Here is a 24,323-nt window from a genome sequence, read left to right on the forward strand (position 1 = left end):
TAGTATGTATTAACCACATTTAACAGACAAGCTGTCCAGCAAAAGTTCTGCTTTTTGCTCTATAAATTGCTTCTGCAACCCACATATTCCAAAAGATGCAAGAACCATTTTGCAGAAATGTATAAAGTCTGAATCTAAAGGATCTAAGTTATCCCATTATCACTTAAACTCCAAACTATCTGGAGTCCTGGCCTCAACCCGATAGAACACCTTTGGGATGAATTAGAGTGGAGACTGCGAGCCAGGCCTTTTCGTCCACATCAGTGCCTGACCTCACAAATGGTCAAATGTTCCCATAGACACACTCCTAAACCTTGTGGACAGCCTTCCCAGAAGATTTAAAGCTGGTATAGCTGTAAAGGATGGGCCAACTCAATATTGAACCCTACGGACCTAAGCCCCATACACACTATCAGTTTTTCTGCTGAGTTTTTCCTTCAGATTTACCAAATCCATATAAATATGAGGTCAAACCTTATGAATTTCAATGTGTATGCAATCAGGCAGGCACTTGCACTACATGGTTTTGGTAAATCTGAAGAAACCAATCAGCAGAAAAGCTGATAGTGTGTATGGGCCTTAAGACTGGGATACCATTAAAGTTCATGTGTGTGTAAAGGCAGGCGTCCCAATACTTTTGGTAATATAGTGTATATATATATATATATACCATAGTCTAACTCTTTAACTTTCCTTAAGACTAAATAATATACACTAAATTGTGTTATTTTTACCAATTAAATGTAGCAGAATACATTTTGAGTTACATTTCTGAAAAACAATTATTTATTTGAAAAATTTTATAACAGAAATTAACCCCTTGCCTACCGACTCACGCCGATATATACGTCGACAGAGTAGCACATACAGGCATGTTAACATACCTGTACATTGTCCTTTAAGACGCGGCATTGTGGGTGTGCGCCCCTTCCGTGAGCTCCATGAGCGTGATGCCCGCAGACATCGAGTCCGCGGGGATACCCGCAATCGACTCATAGAGAAGAGGAACGGTGAAATGCTAATGTAAACAAGCATTTCCCCATTCTTCCTAGTGACAGTGTCACTGATCACAGCTCCCTGTCATCGGGAGCGGTGATCAGTGTCGTGTCACACACAGCCCACCCCCCCACAGTTAGAACACATCCCTAGGACACATTTTACCCCTGCAGTGCCCCCTACTGGTTAACTCCTTCACTGCCAGTCACATTTACACAGTCATCAAAGCATTTTTAAAGCGGTTTGGTACCTAAAAATTAAAATTCATGTTATTAAATTCACCAGATAGCATACTTACCTAAATGAACCCTGAAAAAAATATATATTCTTTACTTACCTTTTATTTCTGATGTTTCTGCTGACTTCCGGTTTGTCCTCCCGTGGGAGTAGGCGTGGTTATTGTCCTCGCAATGGTCCCTGGGAAATTTCTAAGCTATTTCCCAAGAATCCATGGGGGACAATGAAATTGCGAAATCTCGCGAGATTTCGTTAGGACGCCGGTCACGTGACGAGGGCTCTGTCCTGTGTTGTTTTCGTTGCCTTGACAATGGGGCGGGAACTTCCGGGACGCTGCCCGTTGTGATGGTAACCACAAACTTTTTCATTGCTGGTCACTGCTATCACTGAGCATGTGCAAGATGGAGCGGAGCATGCTGGGAGCCGAGCGTCATCATATACAGGAAGTAAATGCCTGTGGGCTTCAGACGCCCACACTTAAAATGGAAAACGCCAGAGCAGTTTTTTATAAGTCATCCCGAGGAAAAGAATCGTCGCGCCGGGGGTCAAAAAAACGCCGGACGTGGATGCTAATCGAAGGTAGCACTCGCCCACCTGTGACACAGGTAAGAAAAAAAAAAAAAAAGAGCGGAATCCCGCTTTAATTGCACTGATCGCTGTATAAATGTGAACGGTCCCAAAATAGCGCCAAAAGTGTCTGATGTGTCCGCCATAATGTTGCAGTCACAATAAGAAAAAAAAAATGTAAAAAAAAATCGCATATCGCTGCCATTACTAGTAAAAAAAAAAATCATTAATAAAAATGCCATAAAAAAATCCCCTATTTTGTCGCTATTTATAGCGCAAAAAATAAAAACTGCAGGGGTGATCAAATACCACCAAAAGAAAGCTCTATTTGTGGGGAAAAAAGGACGTCAATTTTGTTTGGGAGCCACATCGCACGACCGCGCAATTCTCAGTTATAGCGACGCAGTGCCGAATCTCAAAAAACGCTCTGGTCTTTGGCCAGCTAAATGGTGCCGGGCTGAAGTGGTTAAGAAAAACGCATTTTTTTTTTCAAAATTTTTGGTCTTTTTCATATATTTAGCAAAAAATAAAAAACATAGGTGTAATTAAATACCATCAAATGAAAGCTCTAGCTGTGTGAACAAAACAATACAAATTTAGTTTGGATACAGTGTTGCATGACTGACTGATTGTCATTCAAAGTGTGACAGCGCTGAAAGATCAAAATTGGCCTGGGCAGGAAGGGGGTAAAAGTGCCCAGTATTGAACTGGCAAGCAGCAATGTAATAATAGTTTTTGGGATTAATACTACTTTATATTAGCCAATAAGAGTATCACTCACTCCAAACCTTCTACACTGCTAGATGGCTAACAGTGCAACACTCTACTACTGATTTATTACCTAGAACATCATCTCCTAGAACAATGATGGAAAACACATGTAAACCTGGTTTTATTAAAAACGTGTTAGCATTCCAATTACAAGTACCTTCCCTAAAAGACAAATGACAAGCTGGAAACCAGCTCCAATTGCCAAGCACTCAATCATTATTATTGTCCTGGTGCAAGATTACCATCAGCGGTGTCTCTTGGGAGACCCTAGCGGCTCTACGTGATACTGCAGCTCCCGGCTTCTTCCTGGGTGACCTCGTTTCCATGGTGACCGCATTGCACCTGAGCTCGGTGCCCGTGTGGCTCTCTGTGAGAGGATTAGCAGCCGCGAAGGGCCTGGAGGGCTCCGGAGCTTCCTGAGGGGGCACCGCACCGTACTGCAGTCATAGGTCAGAGCCCTGGCAGCGGCTGTATATACTGTACAGCAAATGTGAGCTGAGAGCTGCGGTCAGCAAGAGGCCTCCCGTCATGCATCGCTTTATTGTGACTGGTAGCTCGGGGAGATAGGGGACAGCCGGACCGAGGGACCGACCGGGCCAGCCGACATGACGCGCCTCACGGGCTGCATGGCATAGGAGGCTTCTGTGTATTCCACTCCTATCCTGGGGTAAGAGGACCGCCATACGGTTATGTATTACATCATTGGGTTATGTCTGCTACTGCTACTCCTGTCCTCCTCGTACACCGTCCTCTCCGTACACTATCCTCCTCATACCCCGACCTCCTCATAGACTATCCTCTTCATACCCCGACCTCCTCATAGACTATCCTCTTCATACCCCGACCTCCTCGTACACCGACCTCTTCATACACCAACCTCCTTGTACACCGACCTCTTCATACACCGTCCTCCTCGTACACTGACCTCCTCATACCCCATCCTCCTCATACCCTGACCTCCTCATAGACTATCCTCTTCATACCCCGTCCTCCTCGTACACCGACCTCCTCGTACACTGTCCTCCTCATACCCTGTCCTCCTCATACCCTGTCCTCCTCATACCCCGTCCTCCTCATACCCCGTCCTCCTCATAGCCTACCCTCTTAATACCCCGTCCTCCTCGTACACGTCCTCCTCATGCCCCGTCCTCCTCATACCCCGTCCTCCTCATAGACTATCCTTTTAATACCCCGACCTCCTTATAGGCTATCCTCGTCATACCCCGACCTCCTCATATGCTATCCTCGTCATACCCCGACCTCCTCATAGGCTATCCTCGTCATACCCCGACCTCCTCATAGGCTATCCTCGTCATACCCCGACCTCCTCATAGGCTATCCTCGTCATACCCCGACCTCCTCATAGGCTATCCTCGTCATACCCCGACCTCCTCATAGGCTATCCTCGTCATACCCCGACCTCCTCATAGGCTATCCTCGTCATACCCTGACCTCCTCATAGTCTATCCTCGTCATACCCCGACCTCCTCATAGGCTATCCTCGTCATACCCCGACCTCTTCATAGTCTATCCTCGTCATACCCCGACCTCCTCATAGTCTATCCTCGTTATACCCCGACCTCCTCATAGTCTATCCTCGTCATACCACGACCTCCTCATAGGCTATCCTCGTCATACCCCGACCTACTCATAGGCTATCCTCTTCATACCCAACCTCCTCATAGGCTATCCTCGTCATACCCCACCTCCTCATAGTCTATCCTCTTCATACCCCGACCTCCTCATAGGCTATCCTATTCATACCCCGACCTCCTCATAGGCTATCCTATTCATACCCCGACCTCCTCATAGGCTATCCTATTCATACCCCGACCTCCTCATAGGCTATCCTATTCATACCCCGACCTCCTCATAGGCTATCCTATTCATACCCCGACCTCCTCATAGGCTATCCTATTCATACCCCGACCTCCTCATAGGCTATCCTATTCATACCCCGACCTCCTCATAGGCTATCCTATTCATACCCCGACCTCCTCATAGGCTATCCTATTCATACCCCGACCTCCTCATAGGCTATCCTATTCATACCCCGACCTCCTCATAGGCTATCCTATTCATACCCCGACCTCCTCATAGGCTATCCTATTCATACCCAGACCTCCTCATAGGCTATGCTCTTCATACCCCGACCTCCCCATAGACTATCTTCATACCCCGACCTCATAGACTATCCTCCTCATACCCCATCCTCCTCATACCCTGTCTTCCTCATACCCCGACCGCCTCATAGACTATCATCTTTATACCCCGACCTCTTCATACACCATCCTCCTCATACCCCGACCTCCTCATAGACTATCCTCCTCCTCATACCCCGACCTCCTCATACACTATCCTCCTCATACACTATCTTCCTCATTCGGGATGAGCTCAGGCGTGTTCGCATGCGCCACATGCAGAGCGGGCCAGGAAGCGCGGCTGCAGAGATCGAGCAATGTCTCACTGCCTGTGATTAGTGCAACGCTGCGCCGACTTCCTGGCCCGCTATCCTCATCATACCCCAACCTCCTCATAGGCTATCCACGTCATACCCCGACCTTCTCATAGGCTATCCTCTTCATACCCCGACCTCCTCATAGGCTATCCACGTCATACCCCGACCTCCTCATAGGCTATCATCTTCATACCCCGACCTCCTCATAGGCTATCCTCTTCATACCCCGACCTCCTCATAGGCTATCCTCTTCATACCCCGACCTCCTCATAGGCTATCCTCTTCATACCCGACCTCCTCATAGGCTATCCTCTTCATACCCGACCTCCTCATAGGCTATCCTCTTCATACCCCGACCTCCTTATAGACTATCTTCATACCCCGACCTCATAGACTATCCTCCTCATACCCCGTCCTCCTCATATACGATCCTCCTCATACCCCATCCTCCTCATACCCCGTCCTCCTCATACCCCGACCGCCTCATATACTATCGTCTTCATACCCCGACCTCTTCATACACTATCCTCCTCATACCCCGACCCCCCCATACACTATCCTCCTTGTACCCCGACCCCCCCTCATACACCATCCTCCTCATACCCCGAACTCCTCATAGACTATCCTCCTCCTCATACCCCGACCTCCTCATACCCCAACCTCCTCATACACTATCCTCCTCATTAGGGATGAGCTCAGGCGTGTTCGCATGCGCCACATGCAGAAACCACCCAGGAAGCGCGGCTGCATAGATCGGGCAATGTCTCACTGCCTGTGATTAGTGCAGCGATGCGCCGACTTCCTGGCCCGCTGTGCACGTGGCGCATGGGAACACCTGTCTAAGTTCATCCCTACTCCTCATACGATATCCTCCTCGTACCCTGATCCCCCTCAGACACCCTCTTCTTCGTACCCCAATCTCCTTATGTGCCCAGATCTCCTCATACAACACCCTTCTCATACACTGACCTCCTCGTACCCTGATCTCATACACAACCTCCTTGTGCCCCAAGCTCCTCATACACCAACCACCTCGTAGATCTCCTCATACACTATCCTCCTTGTACACCTATGTCTTCATACACCGACCTACTCGTAGACCCAGTCTGCTCATACACTGTCCTCCTCGTACACGTACATCCTTATACAACGTCCTTCTTGTACACTGACCTTCTCATACACCCTTCTCCTCCTCATACACAGACCTCCCCATACACCTATGAAATTTTATCTGAGTCTGAATATATTTACCAGATTCAACCTCTAATAGTATATGGAGTATATCTCTTCTGGATTAAAGTGGATTCAAGATTTTACTCCCTAACCTGATACAGCTGCTGCTCCCAATTGGTAACTTTAAATACTCGTTGTTCCAAAAATAAACAATTAATAATAATGTGCTATAAATAACCAATTCATCTATCAATTCGTATATCATAAAGTGCTAAAGTGTCCAATTAAAAATAGCCCATATTTGTATCCATTGTGCTTCAAAAGTACTCTGTGCAATAAACTTCATAAACATTCAGTGTTTTATGTGCAGTCCACCACTCCTTGCTCCCCTCCTTTTTGCCTTCACGCTCAGCAGATCAAGATGATGTACTCGCTTTGTATGTACAAACAGCCTTCACTCTGGTTATCTCCACTGCTTTGGCTTTAGAGGGATAGATGTTCCTCTGTTTTGTTCCGTTATGCTTGCGTGTTAGGGGAGATAAATCAGGCAATACCCCATGGGGAGAACCACGACACGTCTCTCTAAGGCCGCGTACACACGCGCGGACTGTTCGCCCAACTTTGTCCGTCCAACAGTTTCGGCAAACAGTCCGCTCAAACTTAGCATGGACGGACATGGCCACACACGACGGACGAACAGTTTGCTGAAACCGTGCGCGATGACGTGAACGGCACGTACGACGGGACGAAAAATACGACGTCCTATACACTGCATTATAGCTTTCGGCGTGAAAATCCTTTCTGAGCATGCGCGCAACTTTGTTTGACGAACAAGCCTACACACGGGCGGACTGTTCGCTCAAACAAGGTTTCAGCGGACAGTTTTTCGGAAATTCCGAAAAACCTTGTCCGTCCAACTGTCCGCTGAAACTGTCCGCTGAAAGCCCACACACGAGCGGACTGTCCGCCCAAACACTGTTCAGCGGACAAAGTTGGGCGAACAGTCCGCCCGTGTGTACGCGGCCTTAGAGGACAGGCTGACATATTGACAATTTTACCCTTCCGTATACCTATGTGAACAAGGTCTTTAAAACTATTATATACATTTTATATGTGTTTAGAAATGTGCTATAAATATACATGTATGCCATGCAGTGTGAATAAGGGTGGGCAGCCTTATCACTGAAGAAATAATAGGGGATTCTGTAAAAGAGGGCGCACCGTTAATTTTGGAGTCACTCTGCGTGCATGATGCCAGATCTGTGACTACATTACACCCACCACTGCCAATGTATAGGTGTACATGTGCTCTTTGAAAAAGATAGTAAGCAATCCATCAAAACTCTTCTTGTTTGTTCATATTCTGCCGCATACCCATGAGTGCCTCTACCACTTTCTATGTTATTTTGCTGCAGTGCAGCTGGCCTGGTATCCCTGGGCAGTATGCTGAGACTTCTAATGGATTTAATGTGTACACTGGATATATAGCTAGCACGTCTGGATAAGCATGCTTAGAAACAGGCTCCGTACATTTATCTCCAATTCATATAGAAACTAGTAAATGTGTGACTGCTAATATAAACAGTAAGAGCGAGCCTGCTGGGTACAGGACATACCAGAACGGGCTTGTACAGAAGCTGCAGAAACAATTAGTATGGGGGAGTTGCTGCAATATCTGCACAAGCAGGAAGTGTAAAAGTCAGAACTTCAGCCAAAACCTTTTTTATTTTTTGTTTTGAAGAGTGGGGAAGAAATGGATGTTACCCCTGTGTCAATGCAAGAAATGGGGGGGGGAAATGGGAATGGAAGGATACAGTGATAAAAATCCATAGAGAAGTTCTAATGTATCCCCACTTTAGTACAACAAGCATTTTGTTGCCATTTCTCTTCCTGTTAGGCCCCTTTCACACGGGCGGATAGAATTGTGCTTTTAGCTGTAGATTTTATAGTTTTGTACCGCAGCTAAAAGCACACAATGCTTTCCTATGGCCCCATTCACACACTGCGTTTAGCTGCGATTTAGTTGCGTGCGGATAGAAAAAAATAGAATTGACTGTGTTCAGGAGCGATTTAGCGCCGCTATCTGCACATAACCGCAGGTAATCACAGTGTACTATTTCACCTGCGGATAGCAGCGTGAGAAAAAAAAGATATAGATGGTTTGAAATGCAGAGGACCAAAATGCATCATGGGTAGATTCAAGGGACCCAAGAAAAAACTATAAATAAAAAAAGGGTTGCTATGGGAATTACTACCGCAGCTAAACACAACCGCATGTAATCGCATTGTACAAATGCAGCTGATCGCAGTGCCTGGAGTCTTAAATTTCACAGAACAAATTATATGCTTTTAACTGCGTCAGAACAGCCGTCCGTGTGAAAGGGGCCTTAAAGAGATTTTCCATGACTTTTGGCCCCCCTGACCACCTGTGTAACCCTTCCCCACTATATTCAAAGAACATGTACATATTTGAGTACACAGCACTTCTATGAGTAGTGTCATTTATAGCTATTGGTCATTTTATTCAGTGGTCGGATGCATACAGACATGTTTGATGCCTAGTATACAGCAGTGGCCAAACATTTTGAGAGTTACACAAATATTAATTTTCACAAAGTCTGCTGCGTCAGTTTTTATGATGGCAATTTGTATGAACTCCAGAAAGTGATCAGATGAATTGCAATTAGTTGCAAAGTCCCTCTTTGCCATGAAAATGAACTTAATCCCATAAAAACATTTCCACTGCATTTGTGAAGAAGGCTTCAGGGTGCCCAAGAGAGTCCAGCAAGTGCCAGGACCGTCTCCTACTGTTGAGTCACCTGTGGGATTGGGGCACCACCATTGTAAAGCTGCTCAGGAATGGCAGCAAGCAGGTGTGAGTGGATCTGCATGCACAGTGAGGCGAAGACTTTTGGAGGATGGCCTGGTGTCAAGAAGGGCAGCAAAGAAGCCACTTCTCTCCAGGAAAAACATCAGGGACAGACTGATATTCTGCAAAAAGGTACAGCGATTGGACTGCTGAGGACTGGGGTAAAGTAATTTTCTCTGGTGAATCCCCTTTCCAATTGTTTGGGGCATCCAGAAAAAACCTTGTCAAAGGGTGAGCGCTACCATCAGTCCTGCGTCATGCCAACAGTAAAGCATCCTGAGATCATTCATGTGTGAGGTTGCTTCTTAGCCAAGGGAGTGGGCTCACTCACAATTTTGCCTAAGAACACAGCTATGAATAAAGAATGGTACAAAAACATCCTCCAAGAGCAACGTCTCCCAACCATCCAAAAACTGTTTGGTGAAGAACAATGCCTTTTCCAGCATGATGGAGTACCTTACCATAAGGCAAAAGTGATATCTAAGTGACTTGGGGAACAATATATTTTGGGTCCATGGCCAAGAAACACTCCAGACCTTAATCCCATTGAAAACTTGTGGTCAATCCTCAAGAGGCAAGTGAACAAAAAAAAACACAATCTCCAAGCATTAATTATGCAAGAATGGCTGCCATCAGTCAGGATGTGGCCCAGAAGTTGATTGACAGCATGCCAGGGTGAGATTTTGAAAAAGAAGGGTCAACACTGCAAATGTTAAGAATTACAATATATATAAAATATTATGCAAAGTGGTTGGAGGGAAGCTTCAGAATGGCAAAGATGTTTTTATTGCAAATTATGTGAGCAGACTGCAGTTCCTCTTTAATGTGTTTTATGTACATTTTCAGTTATGTATGTGGAGCAGCCTTATTTGTTCAATACGTTTTTAAGGGTAGAGGTTTTCTGCTTCTTTTCACAATACAAGTGATTTTTTTTTTTGTTTTATGTAGAGTGAAGAGGGGTTACAAGTTAGAACCTAAATTAGGTTTTTATTGCTGTCTGTATTCCCACTGGGGAGATTTACATATTTATGTGCCATCGTGATCATTGTCATAAGTACTAAAATTGAGGGATCTGAACATTTGAGTTGTCACTAGAACAGGAACAGAAAGGAATTTTCCAGTGGGGACACCTGTACACACGATCGGACTTTTTGACAACAAACATGCAAATTAGCTGTTTTAAGGCAACATCCAACCGTGTGTACACTCCATCGGACAAACTTTTTCAGTTTTTATCGGACAAATGTTGGCTGTGCGAACAGACAAACTTTTCGACAACATAAGTCCAATGGAGCAAAGTCCGATCGTGTGTACAGAAAACCATCGCACTTTACAAACACGCATGCTCAGAATCAATGCAAAAGATCAGATGACAATACAGTAGTTGACCAAAGGTGGTGGTAAAGAGCAGAAAAACCAAGTGATTTGGTGAAAGTTGGCTGAAAAAGTCAGATCGTGTGTATGCAATACAAGTTCATGGCCAAAGCCCTTTGTACAGAAATCCACGGGAAAGTTTGCTTGAAGTCTGATCGTGCGTAGGAGGCTTAAGAAATTTCATTCACTTTAGAGGTATTTTTTCCTGTTGAATTTATGGGACAGGAAGTTATAGGGAATTTGTAGTTAGGAAACCTCAAAGATGTTAAAAAAGAATTTCAGTAATGTAAAAAAATAAAATAAAAATCACACTCGCCTAGGTGGATGTAGCACTGATCCCAGCCGCAGCTGTCCAAAAGCGATCAAACGCGACTGACCACTCAGCTCCCATTTTTCAGCCTGCTGTGACAGCTGCTGATGCAAGCTTCTGGGCTGATTCTGACCATATGGTCGGGATCTTTTTAGAGCTTGGACCAGCTCTGTGACATCAACCGATGGCTGAAAACGGGTCACAGGAGTGCAGAACTAACTGCAGCCCTGTGACCCACAGAAAAAGTATACCCAAAAGAGCTTTGGCCATACTCCTTTTAAGGCCCTTTTCACACAGAGAAGGCTCCGATTAAATCAGCAGGGTATCCTCTGAGCCCCTACTGATCAAAGCAGTGCAGGTGAATGATAGGTCCATGTCCGCTCAGTTTAGACATAGCGGACACAGAGCCGCTCTGCACTATTGACCGGCCTGTGCAAAACAGCCACTTTAATCATGTTAAAAACATTCTAACAAAGTAGAGACATATTTGTTTATTTATACATTGGATTGCAAGGATGCATACAGCAAAAATAAATTTCTTTAAAGAGGAAGTAAACCCTGATGAGTTTACTTCCTCTTTTTTTTTCCCTGCAAAGGTAAAGCATAATGGACTACTATGCATCGCATAGTAGCCCATTATGTGTCACTTACCTGACACAGGAGCCAGCGAAGTTGCGCTGTCCCCTGTAGTCCGCCGCATCCATCTTGCTGGTGGCGTCTCGCAGCTCCGCCGCTGTCATTCGGCAAAGCCGCGATGACGTCACTCCCGCGCATGCGCACGGGAGTCGACAAATGCGGCAGCTCCATTTTTGGAACTGCCGCGTTCAGTGCGCCTGCGCGCCGCTGTCTACGGCGCATGCGCCGTAGACAGCGGTGCCCGTTTTCGGGCAAATATCTCCTAAACCATATAGGTTTAGGAGATATTGCTTGGACCTACAGGTAAGCCTTAATCTAGGCTTACCTGTAGGTCAAAGTGGTTTGTAAGGGTTTACAACCACTTTAATAGCCTTTACTGCCATCTGTGTTATTATTGAGAGATTATCATATCCTGTCCTGGTGACAGTTGGTCACAGGGACAGAAAGTGAGGAACATCCTCCCCAAGAGGGGTCTAAAATCAGACAGGTTGTAATCCTTCATCCATTTATCTAAAACAAAAAAGAAATAGCATTGCTGGTATTCTACCCTAAAATGAGCCTGTTTCTGATAAACCCCCCAAAAAAATAGAACCAAGGGATATCCAGTAGCTCACTGGGGTATAGAGGCTGGTAAGGCTCTGTATGAGAGCGGACACAGCGTCCCTCAAACCACTGACTCACCTGTAAGGTGTGATACAAGTAATCAAAGGTAGCACAAAAAGAGAGGAGTTGAAAGAACTCACCTTGAGCAATTACTAAGGACCATGCAAAAATATCAAATGGTAGTACAAAAATCACCGGATAAAATTCCCACCACCAACACCTCCATCAAGATTAAAATAGACAACTTTGTCTATTTCAGTCTTGATGGAGGTGTTGGTGGTGGGAATTTTATCCGGTGATTTTTGTACTACCATTTTGATATTTTTTTGTGTAATTAAAGCTCCCTTACCTTCAAGCTGCATGGTCCTTAGTAATTGCTCTAGGTGAGTTATTTCATCACCTCTCTTTTTGTGTTCTGATAAAAAAAAATACCCTGAGTTGCAGACCACGTCCATTCTACTATCCACGTCTTTGCAAGGGGAAATCATAATGCTTTTCATGGATAGCAAAGACCGACCAGCTTGTTGGTCTCTGGCTTTGGCTCACTTTCTCCTGCAAACCACTGCAGGTGCACCACTTGATAGGGTTCCGAAATAACTTTTTTAATTTGGGACAAGAAGTAGGAGGGGGTAAGCCAGAGTCAGTAACCAGGATGCTAAGTGGTTGCTGGCAGGAGAAGAAACAATTGTTATGGGATCCTAAAGTGCTAGGCAAAAGAACTGGATTGACAAGCTGAGAGCCTGTCTGCAACCCGAGGTAAGTTTGCTTTCCATTAAACACTGCAATAATATTCATGTCAGCACAAAAATACACTATACTCTACCTTTTAATTTATTATTCTGTTTTCTTATTATTTAATATATTTTTATGCTTCAGCGTCATTGCTGCCTTTTGAGTAGGGCTGCAACTAACGATTATTTTCATAATCGATTAGTTGGCCGATTATTGTTTCGATTAATCAGTTAATCACCTTTAAAAAAAAAAAAAAATGGTGGATCAAATTGACGTTCATTTTCAACCACAGGGACGGGAAAATTTGGAAATAGAAAACTTCTTAGTCAAAGGAATTTTCAGACAGTGTATGTGGTTTTTGTTCGGAAATGAAGTAAAAATTTCAAACAAAATTCTTTCATTCAGCGAATGTACAAAGATTTTTCATCTGAATATTCTCACCTGAAAATTCATCCATGTGGCCAGCATAAGGCTCGGTACACACCTATGCAGTTTTTGCTTTTGGTCTGTTTCTGCAGTGCTTTTTGCTGTGTGTTTTGATTTATGTGCACGTGATTTTACTGCAATTTGTGTTTTTTGCATATTATTTTTTTTTGGCAGATTAACCACTTGCTTACTGGGCACTTAAACCCCCCTCAGTCCCAGACCAATTTTCAGCTTTCAGCGCTGATGCACTTTGAATGACAATTGCGCGGTCATACAACACTGTACCCAAATGAAATTTTTATCATTTTTTTCCCACAAATAGAGCTTTCTTTTGGTGGTATTTAGTTACAGCTCGGAGTTTTATTTTTTGCTAAACAAACAAAAAAAGATGCAAAAAAAAAAAAAAAAAATCATGTTTTAATAGTTTGTTATACAATTTTGCAAACGGGTCATTTTTCTCCTTCATTGAAGTGCGCTGATTAGGCGGCACTGATGGCTGCATTGGTGGGCACTGATGGCTGCATTGGTGGGCACTGATGGGCTGCATTGGTGGGCACTGATGGGCTGCACTGGTGGGCACTGATAGGCATAGTTAAGGCGGCACTAATAGGCACAGATAAGGCGGCACCGATCGGCACAGATAAGGCGGCACTGATGGGCAAAGATGGGCACAGATAAGATGGCATGGATGGGTGGCACGGATAAGTGGCACGGATGGGTGGCACGGATGGGCACTGATAGGTACCACTGATAGATGGGACTGATGGGCACTGATAGGTGGCACTGATAGGTGGCTCTGATAGGTGGCACTGCTGGGCACTGATGGGCGGCACTGCTGGGCACTGATGGGCGGCACTGGGGTGCAGCACCTTTGCGGCAGATTGTGGGCACTGTGGGTGGCACTGTTGGTGGCACTGCTGGATGGCACTGTGGGTGGCATTGTGGGTGGCACTGTGGGTGGCGCTGTGGGCACTATGGGCACTGCTGGGTGGCACTGATGGGGGGCACTTACTTTCATTCAGGATGGCACTGCGGTGGGCAGGTGGGCACTGGCAGGGGGCAGGTGGTCAGCTGTATTGCTGGCCGTGATCGGGACTGATGTCCCGATCACGGCCGCCGGTGATCTGCTTTTTTTTTTCTCTCCTCGCGCTGTCAGCGCGAGGAGGAATAATAGCCGATTACCGGCTCCGTTCTGTCACATGATCAGCTGTCATTGGCTGACAGCTGATCACGTGATAAGGGGTCGGGATCGACCCCTTACATGGATCGGTGATCAGGCGAGTCTCATGGACTCGCCGATCACAGAGCGCGCCGCGCGCGCCCCTCAGGGGGCGCGCAGGCCGCTCGTAACCGGGACGACGTCAATAGACGTCGTCCCGGAAAAGTAGATCCGCGCTAATGCCGTCATTTGGCAATAGCGCGGATCTCAAGTGGTTAAAAAACACAAATTGCTGCAAAAACGCATTACATTCTTTTCTGCAGCTTCTCCATTGAAGTATATTGAACCAAAAAAGCACCATTTTGCGTTAAAAGTCCCTGACCCTTTCCAAATATGCAGCGGCTGGAAAAAGCACAAATATGAACGTGTCCCATAGGAAATCATGTAAATGATCTGAAGTGCGTTTCTGCAAAAAGCACCAATAAACATATAGATGTGAACCAGGCCTAAGATGTTTAGTAACATAATGGGGTTAAAAAGACTAAAATTAGCCCTTTATAGTACAAAAAAGCAAATAATAACTACTGTAAGGGGTTCATTTTTTTTTTACTGTAGAACAGTGAAAGTAATATTTACAGTAGTGATTATTTTTGTACTATAAAGGGCTCATTTTAGTTTTTTTTAACCCCATTATGTTACTGGCCGATTAATCGATTATGAAAATAGTAATCGATTCATTTCATAATTGATTAGTTGTCGATTAATCAATTAGTTGTTTCAACCCTACTTTTGAGTTACATAAATTAAGCCAAAGCTTGCTACTGCACAGGTATCTAGAAAAGTCATGCTCAGGATGTTGCCCACTGAAACTGAGCAGTGAGCACCACCTCTCTCGTCCAGTTCTATTTCCCCGGTACCTGTCTTGGCCAGTCTGCAGGAGATCATGCCCTAACTTCCCAAAACTGTATGAGCAGGAGAGGTGGAGATTGCGGCACTGGACCAAATGGGTGTGATAGCAGCACATTGCAGGTATCCAGCACATCCTGCCCCCCTCACAGAAGGTTTCCAGCAAATCTGCTTGCCCCCCCCCCCCCCCCATCTCCTCTACTCCCACTTACAGCAGTTATCCATCATATCCCCCCCACCTTCAAACCATTATTAGACATCCAACACATCTTCCCACCCACTTCAATGTATAGCTGCCCCAGATTACCCTTTCCCAACATTCAAACACATTCCTGCTCACAGCACAATCCTCCTTCTTCTCCCCCAACAACAGTGCATGCCACCTCACTCCCTCCTTCACTCATGGAGCTCCACTTCATCCCTGACAGTATATGTTATGAGCCACCTAGCGGCTACTGCTTTACAGCCAAAACTTTACCAAACAGTGCATTTCTCCCTGACCAACATTGACTTTGAACCCTCAGCTCACAGTGCATACCCATGTAGTGACTACCCTGCCCCCTGATTCTGCATATACTGCCCATGGTCATACCCTGTGCACTACTCCCCTGCACATATTTAATCCAAGGCCAACTGGAAATTGTAAAAAAATAAATGTTGATGTGGCATTTCACTCGACTTTTGCATACAAATGTGGTCCTTGGGCCCTTTTTAAGTTGGACACTACTGATTTAACCACTTGACCTCTGGAAATTTCCCTCCTCTTTATGACCAGGTCAATATTTTGCAATACGGCACTGCGTTACTTTAACTGACAATTGTGTGGTCATCCAACTCTGTACCCAATAAAATTATTGTCCTTTTTTTTCCCCCCACAAATAGAGCTTTCATTTGGTGGTATTTGATCACCACTGCGTTTTTTTTTTTGTTTTTTTTTAGTTTTTTGCGCTATAAACAAAAAAAGACTGTCATGTTTGAAAAAAAAAACAATATTTTTTACTTTCTGCTATAAAACATATCCAATAAAGAATGTAAAAAATCTAATTTCTTCATAAATTTTTAGAACAATGTGTATTTTACTACATGCTTTTGGTAAAACAGAAACCTAATAAGCGTATATTGATTGGTTTATGCAAAGTTATAGCTTCTATAAACGATGGAATTTTTATGTATTTATTTTTTTAATACTAGTAATGGTGGCGATTATCCACTTGTAGAGAGACTGCGATATTGCAGTGGATAATCGGATATTTTGACACATTGTGGGAACCAGTGACACTAATACAGTGATCAGTGCATATTTTTAGCACTGATCACTGTACTAATGGCACTTGCTGGGAAGGGGTTATACATCTAGAGCAATCAAAGGGTTAACTGTGTGCCTAGCCAGTGTTTTTGTGTAAATAGTGTGCTGCTTTTACTAGGGGAAGAGATCGATTCTACACCCTTCTTTGCAGAGACACAGAATACATCCCTTCCCAAATGTCGGAACTGAGATTTGCCTTGTTTATATAGGCATCTCAGTTTTCTGTGTATTACCAGCAGATGGCAGGTGCTGGAGGGTATCAAGTGGCCGGTACTCGCAGATCAGCTTCTGCTATGAATATTCACAGCAGAAGCGGCCTGCTGGTGGCGCACGTGCACCCCCTGCAGGTAGAAATTTTGAATTGCTTATATATACGTGATCCTGTGCACAGCTGTGCCCTGTAGCAGTAAAACTGCTATAGGGCAGTTGGCAAGTGGTTAAGCTGTAATTTCCCACAGTAATGGTTTAAGGCTTAGTTCAAATTTTGCCTTTAGTTATACTTCTAAGCATATCCACGGGCAAAATGTAAAATCATATATTCATATCCACATTGTATTTCAATTATTTCCAGTCTACTCCTACTAGTCCTAACAATCTTGAAGTCTGTAAACTTACTTTGTGACAATTCCTATACTTTACTTCCTTGTATTTTGTGATACGTATCTCCTGTGCTCTGTGAGTAGGCACTGTTGTTTCACACCATTTCACAGAGCCTGCCTTCTGAACTACAGAGGTGCTGAGAGGAGGAATTTCAGGAGGCAGTCAAAACAAAAAAACAAAAAACTGCAAGACAATGGCATAATGTGCTAGTATGCATTGCACACTAGCACTTTAGGAAAAACTTTGTTTAAAAAAAAAAAGGTTTATTGAGTTTTGTACAAAAAAAATATACAGAGTAACTGTGCAGTGCAATGTATATATGAAAAATACAACCCAATAAAGAAATGAACAAAAACCAACATAAAACAAAAGAAAAACACTGGTGATAGTTATTTGGGGCTGGTATTTGACCCGGAATTGGAGGTCTATGACCAACCAGAAGTTTGCGACTAGCGCGGAAGTTCCGGTTGTTGGAACGCAGGGCCACACCGGAAGACCCATGCTAGCAAACATACGTCACTTCCGGGTTGACCGGACATCTTTTTAGGGCGGACTCTCGATATTATAGTTTGATGGGTTTAAACACCCATTCGGTGGAATAACTTAGATCCCGGTGCATCATTTCTAGGCATCGGAATATCAGGGGAATTATCTTTTAATGCTCTCCGATTTTTAAGGTATCTCCGGCCGCCGGAACGCATAATTAACCGGAAGTTCCGGGTTTTGACACGCAAGGCGAACCGGAAGTCTTGTATTCGGTTCGTTTTATTGTTTTTTGCGGTGGAATGCACGCTGAACATGGCGGGAATGTATGCTTTTGAATGGAGATGTTCATCACAGCCTGATAATTACACCTGCAAAAGGGTACATTTTTTAATTGATTAGTTGATTTTAAGATCTTTATATATAGCTCTCTCTCTATTGTCACGGTCATGCCCCTGAGGATGCACGTTGGTGGTGAAACGTCGGGCGAACGAGAGACTTGTGACACTAGAAGGAGCACGGGAGTGGTTTCTATCCTCTTTATTGTATGCTGCTGAAACATTATTTGATGCCATTTTTACCTCATCATAAATGTGAGTTGAATATTTTTTATCTAGTAAAGAGTTATTGGCTTATCATTAAGTCTGCGCAATGAGACCACTCTTTTTATATTTTCTATGGCTACTGGGAGAATTATTTTTCTAAAAATAAGCGATTTGAGGAACTCCTGGGAAGCGGAGTGCTAAGCAAGGAGGTAAAGGTTTTTTCCCATTGGACGGTTTCCTTTGAGTAGATCAAACTCGTGTTGATATAGAAAAGTTGGAATATATGATCTTCTCTGATTCAATCCTACATGCGTTTGATTTGCAGACTGATGGTAAGAGTCAGTAATTTCGGGTGCTGGTGGTGGTTCCCTTTATTCTTCATATGAATTTGAACACGATCAATTTGACCAAGATTACCTCACTGGAATCCGTACACTAATAATTTGAACTCTATATTTAATTTTTTTAAGCGTCATATCATAATTTATATATGATAGTTATTGCCATATTCAGAATTGATCATATGTTGCATTTAAAGCGTACAGATAATAGGAAGGAGATCAGGTGCAGATTAGGGGACACAGGTCACATTATGAAATACTAACCTTAGAACTAAGCCCTTCACCTGGCTAACAGGGCTTCCATCTTCACACGGTCTTCCGCGTTCAAGTGCCCCGGCCCTCTAAATGGCCAGTCCGCTATGATATCACTTATGTGCATGCGCGGGAGTCATAGCCGTGGCACGAAGCTTTGACGGCATGGCACAGGTATGCTGTCCCTTCAGAGTGCATGCACCGGTGATGCTACCGGCTGCATGTAGTGTATCTCCTAAACAGTGCAAGTTGAGGAGATATTCACTGTACCTAAAGGTAAGCCTTATTATAGACTTACCTGTAGGTACAATTAAAGAGGAAGACTTTACTACCATTTTAAATAATTGATGCTATTGTGTCAATTTAAATGAAGGTAACATATTTTCAACTGATTACTATGTTATTTAGGCTACTTTAGCACTGCAGCCACTCCGCTAATTTTAGCAGTGTTTTGGCGGGGCTTTTTGGCCACTAGCAGGGAGCTTTTAACCCCCGTTGGTGGTCAAAGAAAGGGTTAAAAGCGCTGCTGAAGCACTTTGCAGGCACTTGGGCACCACTGCCGTTCATTTCAATGGGCAGGGTGTTTTAGGAGTGGTGTATACACCGCTTCCAAACCACCCCAAAGATGCTGCTTGCAGGACTTTTCAGAACGCCCCTCAAGCGCACTGCCCCAGTGTGAAAAGTCATACTGAAATCAGTAGAGAGGCGGTTTTGGGGAGGCTATTTTTAGCGCTAAAACGTCTGAAAACTGCCTCAGCGTGAAAGCAACCTAATACATTTTAGCCACTTCACATCACGGCTATAGTCAAATGACGTCCGCAGATGGGATCTTCCATCCTGGGCGGGCATCATATGACGTCAGCTTAATGCCAGTATAGGGGGCGTGTGACTACCGCAACGCTGAGGAAACGAGGTGTGTGCCCAGCAACCGCAATGTCCGCCAGACACCCACGATCACTCATGACAGAGCAGGAACGGGGATCTGTGTGTGTAAACATACAGATCTACACACTGTCAGAGGAGGAGAGACAGATCGTGTGTTCCTAGTATATAGAAACACCGACCGGTCTCCTTCCACAGTCAGTCCCATCCCCCCCAGAGTTAGAACACACAGTGATGGAACACAATTATCCCCTTGATCGCACCCTATTGTTAACCCCTTCCCTGCCAGTGACATTTATACAGTAATCAATGGCTATTTATAGCACTGATCGCTGTATAAATGTCAATGGTTTTTAAAAAGTGTCTGATCTATCCGCTGCAATGTCGCAGTCATGATAAAAATCGCAGATTGCCACCATTACTAGTAAATAAAAAAATAAAAATGCCATAAATCAATAACCTATTTTGTAGGCGCTATAACTTTTGCGCAAAACAATCAATATAGACTTATTGCAATTTTTTTTTACCAAAAATATGTAGAAGAATACATATTGGCCTAAACTGAGGAATTTTTTTTTTTTTTTTAAATATTGTGTTTTTTTTCAAAATTGTTGCACTTTTTTTGTTTATAGTGCAAAAAATAAAAACCGCAGAGATGATCAAATAGCACCAAAAGAAAGGTCTATTTGTGGGTAAAAATTTTTTGGGTACAATGTCGCATGACCACGTAATTGTCGGTTAAAGCGACGCAGTGCTGTATCGCAAAAAATGGCCCGGGCAGAAAGGGGGTAAATTCTTCCGGGCTGAAGTGGTTAAACACACACTTTAAATTTTCCTCATTTTATTGTATGAATATTACCTTTTATTATTTTACTGTTGGAGTGTAGAGTGTTTTTGTAAGAATTTACTGGGCCCTGGTCTCACTATGGTTGAAAACAACTGAGGAGAACTGAACTGAACTCTAAGGAGAGTATGTGACTGGCAGTTGGTGAGAAATGTACCTCCAGTGACACATTTTAAGTGTGACTTAACATCTAAAGTCTAGGAAGTTCTTATGCCCCATACACATGGTCAGAAATTCTGAGTGAAAAAAAAGTCAGATTGGATTATGTTGTCGGAAAATCCAATCGTGTGTGGGCTCTATCTGACTTTTTCTGTCAGAATTTCAGACGGAAAAAGTTTGAGAGCTGGATCTAAAATTTTCTGACAACAAAATCCGATCAGACTTTTTCCGATCGTGTGTAGAGAATTCCGACGGACAAAGTGCCACGCATGCTCAGAAAAAATTTGGAGATGAAGGCTATTGGCTACTGGCCTCTACGTAGTCCCGTCGTATGTTTTGTACGTCCCTTCGTTCCGAACGATTGGATTTTCCGACAACTTTGGGTGACCGTGTATATGCAAGACAAATTTCAGGTAAAACCGTTGGAAAAAAAATTTCCGACGAATTTTGTGGTCGGAACGTCCAACCGTGTGTATGGGGGCATAAGTGATTCTCTCTTGTGGGCTCTTGCTTTTTCTGGTATTGGCAAGATGGAACTTTGGTCCCAAGTTCTTGGCCTCGCTGCACTCATTGTATAGCTCACCCACAGCCCAGATCGTTCTGCAAGGCCACAAATCGGACCTGATACCCATCTCATCTGGCACTCGGCAGGGATGCCTGTTATCTTCCATACCGTTTGTCATAGCCATTGAATCCCTAGCAATAGCGATACACCAAAACCCAGCCATTTTGGGGATAGAGTGGGGGGAGTAGCCACAAGTGTGTTTTATTCAAGGGTGACCTTCTGCTGTTCATCACCTCCCCCCACACTGCTCTGCCAAATCTATTGTCTCTCCTGTACCATTTTGGAAAAATTTTAGGCCTCCTAGTTAACCATGATAAATCGTAGGTGCTGAATTTCAATACACTACAGAGTATCCAGATTCAATATCCATTCCAGTGGCAGAAGACGTCCCTTTCCTATTTGGGAATACGGCTGACCCCCAATGTTTCCTCTCTCTATAAGGAACAACTTTGTTTGCTGAGCTATTGAAGGACGTGAAGGCATGGTCTGATGCAAACTTGTCGTGGATGGGCAGAATTGCCTCCATTAAAAATGACTGTCCTACCTAGGTCACTATATTTTTTTCGAACTTTACCTATCCAGGCCCTTTAATGCCACATGGCAGTTTCAATCAAAAATCCTCCATTTGATCTGAGACCCCAGAGTAGCACAGGCCATGATGTATGCTCCTAAGGATATAGGCAGACTAGATGTGCTTGACTTAAGGAAATATGCGGCTGCACAGCTTGCCCAACTATGCCAACTTCATAGCTGACATTATCAACTAGATTGGGTTTCAATAGCCCAAGCATGTTCCCCAGTCTCATCTTTTGGATACCTCCAAATCATCACAAAGTCATACTGAGCCCTACGCTCTCCCACTCATTGTATGTGTGGGATACGAGCTGCAGGAGATGATCTCTGCATTCTGCATATATTCCAGTGGCTCCTCTTTTCGGCAACCCTCTATTTTTACCTGGTGTTCAACCCGATAGATTTAGCTGGTGGTTGAATAAAGGATTGTACCACACAGGTGATTATTTTGACCATAGAGGTATACGTCCCCCCCCCCCCCCAAACAACACACACACATTTCACGGAAAGCTTGGAGATGCCCCTCCACAGAGAGCTTCCATTTACAACAAATGTATCACTTTCTTAAAGCTCTGCAGAAGGACAGCTCTGACCTGCCAGTTCAAAGCATGTTTGAAAATAGGTGCATGCAGGATGCTGCTCTGCGGGGGGATGATATACAAATTGTTTATCAATCCTACCGCTAGATTATTCTACCAGGTGGCATGGGAAAAGGATCTGGCCATTGCCCCTGAGATGGCGGACTGGTCATAAATGGAGATCACAAATTTATCCTTAATATTGCCTTAATTAAAGCAGGCTATAAAATGTATCCAGGATCCTTAGCCTTCTGCTTCAGGGGTTGTGGCCAGATAGGCACACCAATGCATGTGTGGTGGATGTGCCCTAAGGTTCGTTGCTTTTCGTTGAGGGTCCGTTCATTTATTTTCTCAGTCACGATGGTTAATATCACTAGTGATTCAAGTATCACCCTACTAAAAAAGCCAGATAAAAATGTCCCGCGACACACCCAGACCCTACTTTATTTTATGCTCATAGCAGCCAAAATCGCTATTGAGACAGCTTGGAAAAACCCTGTTATAGACATGGCATTAATGAAAAGTAAACTCGCATGGATCATGTTGAATAAAAAACTAGCGAGTGTCCTACAAGGTAAAAAATCCATCTTCCACAAAATATGGTCCTCCTGGCTTGCTTATTTACAGGTCCCGGATGTACAGAACTGACTTTACGGATGGTCGCCGGAGGATCCTCGGCCAGATTTGACCTTTTTTTTTTTTCCCCTCTTCTTTTCCCTCTTCTTACCCTTTCTTTCATTTCCCTGAATCCTGCCAGCCTTGGCATCATGCTCTAACAGCTTATTTTTCTCTTTTCTTACCTAAGTTACTATTGTTTACATTTGGGGGGAGTGAAGCCCCTCATATGGGACCGTTATGTTGTTTGGCAATGGGAAGTACTTTAGAAATGATAAACTACAGGACAAAGACTTTATCGTTTTGTAGTCTTTTTTTTTTTTTTACAGCTATTACACTTAAGTGAGGTCTCGACCTCAAGGTCCTTAAATTTTTTCATATTTTGATTAACTGGGATGGCTACCACCAAGTGTTTTCACAATGTTATTGATTCTTCATGTTCAGTTTATAGCCAAACGCTTGTTCTTCATTTTTACATGTTTATGTGTTTTACTTGACGCATTTAGGAAGCCCTAATCTGACTGCCAATGATTTTTGGCGTGTCGGAATTGCATACACACGATTGGAATTTCTGATCGAAAGTTTTTCCGTTGCGAAAATTTAGAACATGCTATCAATTTTTGGCTGTCGGAAATTCGGACAGCTAAATTTCAGATGGAGCATACACATGGTCGCATTTTCCAATGAAAAGCTCTCATCTGTCTTTTTCTGTCTGGAATTCCGATCGTGTGTACGTGGCATAAGAGCTGCACTGTTGCTTGAAACAGCAACCAGAACTGAAAATACCTTGTTACAATGTTCGAGTAGAACATAGTTTATTTTTAACTTTTTCTTAAATCAGAAAATAGTTTTATTTCTGTTTTGCACAGTATACAGTTCAAGGCAGTCAGTGTTCAAGTATATGTCAAAGAGGAAAATAAAATGAACATACAGCAAAGACATTGCAATATACATATCTGTGCAAAACTCTCTCCGTTTTGTCATTGTCAGTATTGATGTAATACAATAGTAAAACAGAAAGTACATTTAAATAACCAGTGTAGTTCTCATAAGCCTTCGTAACCCAACAGAATATTTAGTTACTACAATAAATTTTTTTCACTTTAGCTCATCAACAGCCTTGTCTTTTTTTTTTTTTTTGTCCCAATGTTTAATATTCACCATATCACCATTCACTTTATACAGGGTGGTCTTTAATATTGATTGGACCCTGGGCAAAATTTTTCTTGGGCCCCCCCCCCCATGCAATTGCACTCTCCATCTGCTCTGAGACATACAATAAATAGCAGCTACACTTAAAATCAGTTCACTGTATCAGATCAGGCAGCAGTTGTGATTGGTTGCCAGCGGTTACAGCATATCA

At 43.8% G+C, this 24,323-nt stretch overlaps 1 protein-coding gene across 3 annotated transcripts in view; it reads left to right on the forward strand.

Moving 5' to 3' along the window:
* Window positions 1-2,868: 2,868 nt before the first annotated feature.
* The window catches only part of CCDC92 (coiled-coil domain containing 92), an 84,017-nt gene continuing 62,562 nt past the window's right edge, over window positions 2,869-24,323 (forward strand). For 2 of the 3 annotated variants that reach the window (XM_077461848.1, XM_077461852.1), the window contains exon 1: window positions 2,869-3,238. The gene's annotated coding sequence lies outside the window, so the exon portion shown is untranslated. Of the gene's footprint in view, window positions 3,239-12,674; window positions 12,751-24,323 lie in introns of those variants that run through there. The other variant, XM_077461853.1, reaches the window with a different exon arrangement.

Source organism: Lithobates pipiens, unplaced genomic scaffold (genome assembly GCF_037356315.1).
Source record: "Lithobates pipiens isolate NorthernLeopardFrog02 unplaced genomic scaffold, aLitPip1_a1.2 Scaffold_3, whole genome shotgun sequence".
NCBI classification, from domain to species: Eukaryota; Metazoa; Chordata; class Amphibia; order Anura; family Ranidae; genus Lithobates; species Lithobates pipiens.